The 11162-nt window shown below is 45.6% G+C and overlaps 1 pseudogene across 1 annotated transcript in view; it reads right to left on the bottom strand.

Annotated features, from left to right (window-relative positions):
• Window positions 1-620: 620 nt before the first annotated feature.
• LOC310870666 (transcription factor 12-like) overlaps window positions 621-11162 on the bottom strand; it is an 84696-nt pseudogene continuing 74154 nt past the window's right edge. The window contains exons 17-19 of the transcript XR_014571078.1: window positions 7226-7477; window positions 5659-5802; window positions 621-3650 (exon numbers count right to left, since the gene is read on the bottom strand). The product of XR_014571078.1 is annotated as a transcription factor 12-like (transcript). The remainder of the gene's footprint in view (window positions 3651-5658; window positions 5803-7225; window positions 7478-11162) is intronic.

Below are 11162 nucleotides of genomic sequence, written 5' to 3'. Positions count from 1 at the left end.
TGTTACGTATGTAGTTGGCCCGCAGTGTTTCGTAAAAACAAAGTTATTTAAACAAAAATGGCCAAATATTTATAACAAACGATGGCGTGACGTCGTTAGCCAGATAACGTTGGCGTCATTCAGTGATGCTATGTGTGAGCGCCTCCTCCCTCCTCCCTCCGGGCACAACAGCACCACCTCCTGGCATCATTCAGTGATGCTATGTGTGAGCGCCTCCTCCCTCCTCCCTCCGGGCACAACAGCACCACCTCCTGGCATCATTCAGTGATGCTATGTGTGAGCGCCTCCTCCCTCCTCCCTCCGGGCACAACAGCACCACCTCCTGGTGGCACAACACGTTGGCATCATTTAAGTAATGCTATCCGAGCTCCGCCTCCTCCTCCTCCTCGCGTTCTTCACCAAATGAAGAGACACGCCTCACTTTTGTTCCACCTGGCATCCAGACCTCGACGTCGCATTAACCCATTCTGACCGGGCACCCATTTTGGTGTCGGCATCATGTTATGCTTTAGCTATTGAAAAATAGCAGATCTACAAGCTCATATCGCGCCACCGAGTGGCGCGATACGAGCTTGTAGGTCTGCTATTTTTGAAAAAAACGAAAAACGACTGACATTTTTTTTAGAATCTGATCTCAGGTCAGAATGGGTTATAATCAGACCAGTGTGTGTCCAGTGGAAACCTCGTATGAATCTGATCTCAGGTCAGAATGGGTTAAAGCCCGCTGGCGTGTGCCAGGCTCTACGCCCGCTGGTGTGTGGCAGACTCTACGCACGCTGGCGTGTGTGCCAGTCCGTACGGCCACTGGCACACACCACAACCGAAGAGAAAAGAAACAGCGATATTATCGATAACCGCCGTTTTGGTGGTTGAGGTCGCGCAGAGAGTGAGCGACGGGGACTCGGGGCCGTTACATTTCAACAATGTAAACAAACGAAAAGGAAAACAATAAAAAGCATTCCAAAAAAAGTAAAAACTCATACAGCTATGTTACAGAGTAAAAAATAAAAAACAAACAATAACTGACAAAATCAATCAATCAATTCTACAAAAAAAAGAAGGATGCTCACAAAAACAAACAAACGAACAAATAAAAGTTTTTTTTTTTTTCTTTTTTTTTGCAAATTGTTCGAAGAGGACAAACAAACCCAAACGCTCTTTTTCCGACGGCGACGGCGAAACACAAAGTCGCCCCCGGCCGATCGGCCAATCGGGCGAGCTCGCCACAAACAAGGTGGCGGTCGATAACGATAACGAACGCATCCATCGATGATCCCTTTGAAATATCAAACCTCATCATCTCGCTGTCAGCTAAACGCCGTTAACTAAAACACAAAGACCGTCTCTTTTCAATACTCCTTCGCCTTGTGTGTGTGTGTGTGTGTGTGTGTATGTGTGTGTGTGTGTGTGTGTGTGAACGGTGACACGCTGGCGTGGACACAGCGGCGGTGTCGTTTCGATAACCCCTCCCACTTCCTGGCCCCTCCCCCTACTTCCTTCACAGGTGTTACCGATTGGTACGGCTGATTAACACATGTTGGCCTGACGTCGAAAAAAACCCCCAAAAGAAAAATCTTCTAAATCCTGACAGTTTTCTGAAATACCTCATGTTTCTATATCGGTGTGTGTGCTCAATATTTCATGTCAAGGACCCCAAAAATGAATATGTAATTGGCCGCCGACCCCCCCCATCTGAAAATATGTTGGGACCTTCCAGAAGCAAAGAACATTCGCATTCTGAAAGTATATATATATTCAAATATTTGCGCCACATTTCCGTACGTACACACAGTCTCTTGGAACCCACTGAAGGACGTGTGGAGACCCCAGCGGTTAGGTGGTCGGTAAACACCTGTGAAGGGAGTAGGGAAGGACGGAAGGAAGTAGGGAACGGGCCCAGAAGTACAGTTGTCCCGATAAAGTACTTCATTTTAAGTACTTCGTTTTTGTTGAGTAACCACTTATTTTACCCCCTTTTTTTCTCATAGATGCAGATGGATCTCAGAGCAACACTTTGTTGTCAGTTGTCATCATGTATGCTTGTAGATCGGCTGTTTTTTGGCGGGTCAAAAAATCGTGGCCGGTTCCGAGTACCGAGTACGAGTACTTGAGGGCGGGTATCGGACGCTTAGCTGAGATGACCGCGAGCGATGCAGACGACCGACCGCGTGGTGATTCTGCGTCGTCATGGCAGCAGTCACTCGTACTCGTGTGTGTGTGTGTGTCTGTGTGTGTGTAACATGTGTGTAACGTGTATAGAATGTCCCATTGTGGCAGTTCTTTACGTGGTTGTTTTTCCATAGCCGTGGCAGTGACATAAAAAAAAGATGGCCGCCCGAGGGGCTCAACCGATTCAAATTAAAACATTTTTTTTTTTTTTTTTACAAAAGCAAAAATAAAACCCCCAACGAAGCAGGTTCATCCACCACACACCTAAATAAAAGACCGCGGTATCATTTTCTTTAAGCCAAAACGACGACCAGCAACACCAGATAAGAGGAATCAAATCTTCTGAAAAGTTGTCCAGTTTCTTTAAGCACTCGAAACCCTCAATCATAGTTTAAGTTGAGCGGAGTCCTGCAAGGGCCTCTGTACTGTACTAGGACCTCTAGTATTTACGCTCCGAACTGAATTTCTTCAGCGAAAATAGCGGATCTACAAGCTCGCACAACTCGCGTGCACTGTAGATCTGTTAAATCCGTGTGTGTGTGTGTGTGTGTGTGTGCTAATGCTGCTAGTGCTAGCATGGCCTGGATTTGTCCAGATCCACCTCCGTTATTTCAGTCATCAGTTCTTACAAAATAATAAACAGGGACGTTGATAAACCAACCATGGCCACGTTCATCCTAGCCAAGCGCTTAGTGCTATACAGTAGGCCTATAAACATAGCATTTAGTGCTATACAGTAGGCCTATAAACACATACTCCTCAAACAGAAGATGAAGAATAATAATAATAATAATAATAATCTGGTGTCCTTTTTGTTATCGTGAAAAGTAAGACCTCCGTGTTCGGATGGGAATGCCAAATATCCATCCTAGGACACCGATATGATCATTTATTCTCTTTTTTTTCTTTGCTCACATGAGCGATTGATCCAAAAATACTATTTGATCCAAACAAAGTTTTGCTCCCGACATCGTGGAGCAACTTCTTCTTCTTTTGTTGTTGTTGTTGTTAAACGTCTTACAAAAAAAACATGACCATTTTAGACAGGAAGTGGCGGGACTTCCGTTGTCCACACCTCGAAGAAACAGAGCGTCTCTTCCAGAGTCCGAGGTGTCGCTAAGGTCAAGGGTCATCAAACAAGAGTCCAAGGTGTGGCTGCTAGAGGGGTCAAGGGTCATCAAACAGTTGTCATATGTTGTCAATGTTGTGTGTGTTTTACTGTTGAATCCGTCCTCATGGTCAGGAATGTGGCCACTGGCTGTGTGTGTGTGTGTGTGTGTGTGTGTGTGTGTGTTTGTGTGTGTGTGTGGTTGTGCGTGTGTGCACATGCATGTGCGTGCGTGCGTGTATGCGTGTGAAACACACTGAGATGCATGGTAAGAGAATAAGGCCACGTCTTCGTGTAGGGCTGTACTGTACTGTACTGTACTGTACTGTACTGTACTGTACTGTACTGTACTGTACTGTACAATCAACAGGAACTGCAAGAGAAAGAAGAAGAGAAAAAAAATACACGTTAGACGTAATAATGTTCGGTCAGTCATAGATATAAGAAAGCTAGATGTCTGTTAGCTCTGGTCCATAGCTCTAATGCGTTTCATTTAGAGCTATGTTACTCTCAACTTCCGCCGCTCGCATGAATGCAGACCAGCCTCTACTCTTTGGCGTAAATAAAAAGAACGTTTTCGCTACTCACCAAAACAAAGGCGGGTTGTGTCATTAGAAAGCCTACTTTCCTTAGTGGACGCACTCTGAGCCCCCCCCCACCACACGTATAAACTGTACTTTTTGGCCAAAAGGGGATTTTGTTTCCACTGGAAAAGAAATATTTTTAGTTACTCCGCTGCGCCCTCTACTGATATTGCCCAGATAACTGCCTCATAGAGAATATTTTTCCTCCGGTGAAAGAAAATCCCTTTCTGGCCAAAAAGTACCGTTTATACGTGTGGTGGGGGGGGGGGTGGGGGGGGCTCAGAGTGCGTCCACTAAGGAAAGTAGGCTTTCTAATGACACAACCCGCCTTTGTTTTGGTGAGTAGCAAAAACGTTTTTATTTACGCCAAAGAGGAGGGGCTGGTCTGATTTGGATCTGAGATTTAAAACGGAAAGTCCCATAGCCTTACTGCGCAGGGCAGAACCGTAGAAGGCTATGGACCAGAGCTACATGTCTCTATAGACCCGCCATCTGGACAATGTAGACTAGAGAGACGTTGCTACGTGGCGGCCATCTTACTGAGGCGCAGCATAACATTGTCTATGGGGTAGTTTTTAAATAACCACTCATAACATTGTGTCTATGGGGCATGTACTTTTTAAATAACCTCTCATAACATTGTGTCTATGGGGCATGTAAATCGTCTTTAAATAAATACTTTCGTCTATGGGGTAAAATGTATTGTCTATGGGGGAGAATGAATCGTCTATGGGGGGAAATTAATCGTCTATGGGGGACAATGAATCGTCTATGGGGTAAAATGTATTGTCTATGGGGGAGAATGAATCGTCTATGGGGGGAAATTAATCGTCTATGGGGGACAATGAATCGTCTATGGGGGAAAAATTGAATCGTTTATGGGTGAAAATGAATCGTCTATGGGGGAAAATGAATAGTCTATGGGGGGAAATGAATCGTCTATGGGGGGAAATGAATCGTCTATGGGGGGGACAATGAATCGTCTATGGGGGAAAATGAATAGCCTATGGGGAAAATGAATCATCTATGGGGGAAAATGAATCGTGTAAGGGGGAGAATGAAAAGTCTATGGGGGAAAATGAATCGTCTATGGGGGAAAATGGATCGTCTATGGGGGGATATTAATCGTTTATGGGGGAAAATGAATCGGCTATGGGGGAGAATGTATTCTGTTCTGTGCCGCTCGTCGTCATGAAAGGGGGCGGGACTGCGACGCTCTATACCGTATATTTATACATAGTAGGCGGGCGTTTAAAATGAACCAGGCCACCAGCAGGCTTTTATTTATCTCTGCACCGGACTGGGTGTTACATACTGTTTGACTGACAGGGAGGTATTTGACTGACAGGGAGGTATTTGATTGACATGAAGGTATTTGATTGGCAGCTGGGTATTTGATTGACAGGGAGTTATTTGACTGACAGGAAGGTATTTGATTGACATGAAGGTATTTGATTGGCAGCTGGGTATTTGATTGACAGGGAGTTATTTGATTGACAGGGAGGCATTTGATTGACAGGGAGGCATTTGATTGACAGGGAGGTATTTGATTGACAGGGAGGTATTTGATTGACAGGGAGGTATTTGATTGACAGGGAGGTATTTGATTGACAGGGAGGTATTTGATTGACAGGATTTGATTGACAGGACGGTATTTGATTGACAGAGAGGTATTTGATTGACAAGTAGGTATTTGATTGACAGGGGGGTATTTGACTGACAGGGAGGTATTTGATTGACAGGGAGGTATTTGACTGACAGGGGGACATTTGATTGACAGGGGGGTATTTGACGTACCTGGGTGTTACATATGGCTCACGTTGTGTCCGTCTCCGCCCATCCCGGGGTGCCCGCCCCCCAGGGTCATCTGGGGGTCAACGCCGGACACCTTCTCCTCCTCTCGTCTCTTCAGACAGGCGGCCTTGGGGTTCAGATTACGCTCTGAAGAACAGGAAGCAACGAACGTTTAGTGTGCGGCGATGACAAGGAGAACAACGTAATCATTCCGTCTGCTTTTCTGTGATTGGAAATTAAACAATGAACAATTAATTAATTAACAGCAATGTGTCCGTTCTGGAAGACAACAGGCGAGGACAAGGGCAGAGAGAACAGGAAGCTGAGAACAGGGAGGTGAAAAAGAACAGGAAGGTGTGAGAACAGGAAGGTGTGAGAACAGGACAGGACAGATGGAGAGACATGAAGTTTGGCAGAAGAAGAGCAGGGATATCCTTCCTCCTTCCCTCTCATCATCACCATCATCCTCCTCATTCCTTCTCATTAGTGCAGGTGATGACAGGACATGACCGTCAGGTCGGTCGGTCGGTCGCTGGATTATTATTATTATTATGTTTAGTTCTTTCTGATGTGAAACGCCAATGAGTGGAAAGCCAACGTCTTACCCACTAAGCCAAAATATATTAAGCCTTTTTTAGGCCACTCTGCTACACTCTCACCCTCCTCATGAGCCAATCCTCCCACGGGGAAAACCAATCCTTACGACCTCCTCCAACGGGGAAAAAAAGAAGAAAAGGAAAAAAATAAGTTTTGTTCTCTTCTCTGCTTCTGCTGTTTCTTTTTATTATTATTAAAAAAAAATTAATGTTTTGTCAGTAACTAATGTTACTCTTAAAAAGGGTAGGCATAATAAGCTTTGGCTTCAGCCTACACCTTTTCGGTGCTAAACTTGACCTTATAACACAACTGTCTTTAAAAATGTAAAAATGTAAGTACCGAAATAAACTATTCATTAATTCATTCATAACGCTCATGCTTCCGCGGGGGGGAGGGGTGGGGCTTCCCAAGGAATCTCGGGAAAGTTTTGCCCTCCCTTGAGCACATACGCTCCAGAGCCGGAAAGGGGCGTGTCTACGTCTACGCTGGCCAATCGGTCCAGGCGCATGCCAGATATCGGCTCTGGCGTGTTCGAGTCCCGTTCATGACGAACCTTTGCTGCATGTCTCTCCCTCTTTCCTGTCAGTCTTCACTTGATACTATCAATAAAGGCAGAAAAGCAACAAAAAAAAGAAGCCCCTCTCTCTCCCTCTCTCTCTCATTAGCAGGCAACTGCAGCACTCTCTCTCTCTGTTTCTGGCACAACAGCGCCCCTACTGGTACTCATTCTCGTGCTCATTACCGTCACAGACACAGGCGGACACGGACATTGCTGGTTTTTGAGTGGTTGCACCACTCAAAAAATGTAATATATGTTCGAGCAGCACCGTGCTGTGTATTGGCTCGTGTACGCTCACGCATGGCCCAGGCTGCAGTACCTACTTTCGGCCACCATGTCCCGTTATGCGTCAGCGTTTTCCTCTCTCGGTGATGTCTCTGCCAACCTATACTCTGAGAGGTCAGTGGACCTTACCTCGGACCTGCTGCTCCAGCCCCAGGATGACCTGCACGGCCTGCTGGAGGATGATGAGCTTGGTCTGGGCCTTGTCGCTCTGCATGTGGGCCTGCACCATGCGGCCCAGCTCCCGGAACGCCTCGTTGATGTCGCGCACAGCGCACGCGCTCCCGCGTGTTGTTGGCGTGGCGCCGCCCGCGCTCGCGCTCCTCCTTCTCCTCCGCCGTCAGGTTCTCGTCGCCCGCCGACGTCACGCTCACGCTGCAGCTGCTGCGGTGGCGTAAAGGTCAAGGGGGGGGGTCAACTCTAAACGCTAACGCTACAGGCTAACGCTGCTGAGGTGGCGTAAATGTCAAGGGGTCAACGCTAAACGCTAACGCTGCAGCTGCTGAGGTGGCGTAAGTGTCAAGGGGGTCAACGCTAATGCTAACGCTACAAGCTAACGCTGCAGCGGTGGCGTAAAGGTCAAGGGTGTCAACGCTAACGCTACAGGCTAACACTGCAGCTGGCGGAACGTAGCTAAGTAGATGCTACTTAAAGTAGCAATAAGCAATAATGTCGAAATTTGAATTACTTTTTTTTCGGTATTCAGACAGCCAGCAATTAGTCCACTTGCCAGAATGTGAACCCGGACATGTTGAGTACACCAAGGTTTTATGTTATAAACGTTGAGCATGGGTTCACTAGCATGTATAAATGTTGAGCATGGGTTCACTAGCATGTATAAATGTTGGGTATGGGTTCACTAGCATTTATAAATGTTGGGTATGGGTTCACTAGCATTTATAAATGTTGGGTATGGGTTCACTAGCATGTATAAATGTTGGGTATGGGTTCACTAGCATGTATAGATGTTGGGTATGGGTTCACTAGCATGTATAAATGTTGGGTATGGGTTCACTAGCATGTATAAATGTTGGGTATGGGTTCACTAGCATTTATAAATGTTGGGTATGGGTTCACTAGCATTTATAAATGTTAAGTATGGGTTCCCTAGCATGTATAAATGTTGAGCATGGGTTCCCTAGCATTTATAAATGTTGAGTTTGGGTTCCCTAGCATGTATAAATGTTGAGCATGGGTTCCCTAGCATTTATAAACGTTGAGCATGGGTTCCCTAGCATGTATAAATGTTGAGCATGGGTTCCCTAGCATTTATATATGTTGAGCATGGGTTCCCTAGCATTTATAAATGTTGAGCATGGGTTCCCTAGCATTTATAAATGTTGAGCATGGGTTCCCTAGCATTTCTAAATGTTGAGCATGGGTTCCCTAGCATTTCTAAATGTTGAGCATGGGTTCCCTAGCATTTCTAAATGTTGAGTTTGGGTTCCCTAGCATGTATAAATGTTGAGCATGGGTGCCCTAGCATTTATAAAGGTTGAGCATGGGTTCCATAGCATTTAGAAACTGCCGGATGCTAACTTGCATATGTTGGGCAATTTTCATATTTGGCATAAATATCTGACCATACCATCAACAACCTATAAGAAAAACAAAATCAAAGTTTCATCACGCTTTAAGTAGCATGTGCCATGTCATGTGACGTGCCATGTGACATGTCATGTGACGTGTCAAACTAGGGGGTTTTCATGATGCTGAATCCATTAAAAAAAAAACCCCCACTCCTTCACAAATGTGATGAGGTTTCAGCACATTTGGGCAAGTGGCTACGGCCGTTTTAAAACAAATGCCTGGAATGGACCCCCTAGTTTGACACGTCACATGACACGTCACATGCTACATAAAGCATGATTTATAATTGTTTTGCCATCTATAGGTTGATTACGGTCATGGATATTATGACAATTGTGAAAAGTGCTCAACATATGCAAGTTAGCATCCGGCGGTTTCTACATGCTGGGGACCCATACACAACATTTATACATGCTGGGGACCCATACTCAACATTTCTACATGCTGGGGACCCATACACAACATTTCTACATGCTGGGGACCCATAATCAACATTTCTACATGCTGGGGACCCATATTCAACATTTCTCCATGCTGGGGACCCATACTCAACATTTCTACATGCTGGGGACCCATATTCAACATTTCTACATGCTGGGGACCCATACACAACATTTCTACATGCTGGGGACCCGTACTCAACATTTCTACATGCTGGGGACCCATACTCAACATTTCTACATGCTGGGGACCCATACTCAACATTTCTACATGCTGGGGACCCATACACAACATTTCTACATGCTGGGGACCCGTACTCAACATTTCTACATGCTGGGGACCCATACTCAACATTTCTACATGCTGGGGACCCATACTCAACATTTCTACATGCTGGGGACCCATACTCAACATTTCTACATGCTGGGGACCCATACTCAACATTTCTAACATAAAACCTTGGTGTTCTCAACATATCCGGGTTCACAATGGGGTTCGATGGATAAAACACTCCCAAAACATGTTTTCTCTCTGTGAAACATCTAGGGGCCACAATCTGCATTCAAAGATTTTCCTAGAAGTAGTGATTGACATTGAGAAATACTGAAAAGAATATTGCTTATTGCAACTTCAAGTACCAATTTGAGGTATTTGTACTTGGAGTACTTGGAGGGACTGGAGTGTTATTTTTCCCCGATTTCTTCTTCCATTTTTAAAATATTATTATACACTTGAATACTTGAAACGGGACATTCTGCAGAGCGAGTATTTTTTACTTGATTTCTTAGTACTTTAAGTGCATTTTGAAGGCAATACTTTTTGTACTTTTTTACTCAAGTACATTTTGAATTTTGGACGGAATATTTCTACATCACAGTATCGATACTTGTACTCACACTACTGCAAAGTGTGAGTACCTTTTGTTTGCACCACTGAGTGTAAGCAAGGTGAGGAGGAGGAGGAGGAAGGGGTTAAGACAAAACAAACACCCCCGAACCGGGACGTCATGGGGTTAAAAAATGTAACCCTTTTTGTGACCGAACACGAGAGACAGTCCATTATGTTGTTGTTCTGCTTGCTTGAAGAAGAAGAAGGAGGAGGAGGAGGAGGAGGAGGAGGAGTCTCCCCCTGGTGGCGAGGCGTGGTACTGCGGTGCAGGAGGAGAGAGAGAGAGCGTCGAGATGGAAGCGAGGCGTCTTTCTCTGGGAGCGCTCACAGTTTTCACAACACGTCCGTAAACGTCCTCGGCGTTCGTGGGGAATTCAACCGATTCAAACTTCCCCGCGTTCTCTGTATTGACCCACCGAAGCGATCGATACGTTTTCACCTCATAACAGCAGCTGAGATGTTTATATAAATATTATACATTGACCGGTAGGCTACATCAGGGCAGACCGACTGAAATAGGGTATATATATTTTTTTCTTTTTTTTGTCTGGTCATTGAGGTCCAGGAGTTGAGGAGGAGGAGAGGAGGGATGAGGAGAGCGGAAGAGACACCCTCTGCTCAGACACACACACACACACACACACACACACACACACACACACACACACACACACACACACACACACACACACACACACACACACACACACACACACACACACACACACACTACAAGAAAAGGAAAGGAAAGGAGCCAAGATGAAGGAAGGTGGCGTCTGGTCAAATACATCACTCTCTCACACACACACACACACACACACACACACACACACACACAGAGGAGGATGTATTTCTGTGAATAAATATGAGGAGGAAGGGAGGACAGGCCAGAGGTCAGAGGTCACTGCTGCCGTCTGCGGAAGGAAAACCAGGAAGAATGAGGGGAGGAACCGAGAGATGGATGGAGAGGAGTGGAGGGAAAACCAGGAACCGAGAGATGGATGGAGGAGTGGAGGGAGGCGGATAACAAAAAAAATATATGAAAGAAATACTAGAAAGGTTGACATCTGAAAGGCCAGGTGGACTGGGGATGGAGCTCGTTAATGTGTATTGATAACGAGCACCTCATTGATCGTGTTCTCATCGAGCA

This window comes from Protomyctophum parallelum (genome assembly GCF_964188405.1).
Source record: "Protomyctophum parallelum genome assembly, chromosome: 14".
In the NCBI taxonomy this organism is placed as follows: Eukaryota; Metazoa; Chordata; class Actinopteri; order Myctophiformes; family Myctophidae; genus Protomyctophum; species Protomyctophum parallelum.
Note: the sequence above shows the minus strand (reverse complement) of the source record. Positions and strands in the feature narration are given on the sequence as shown.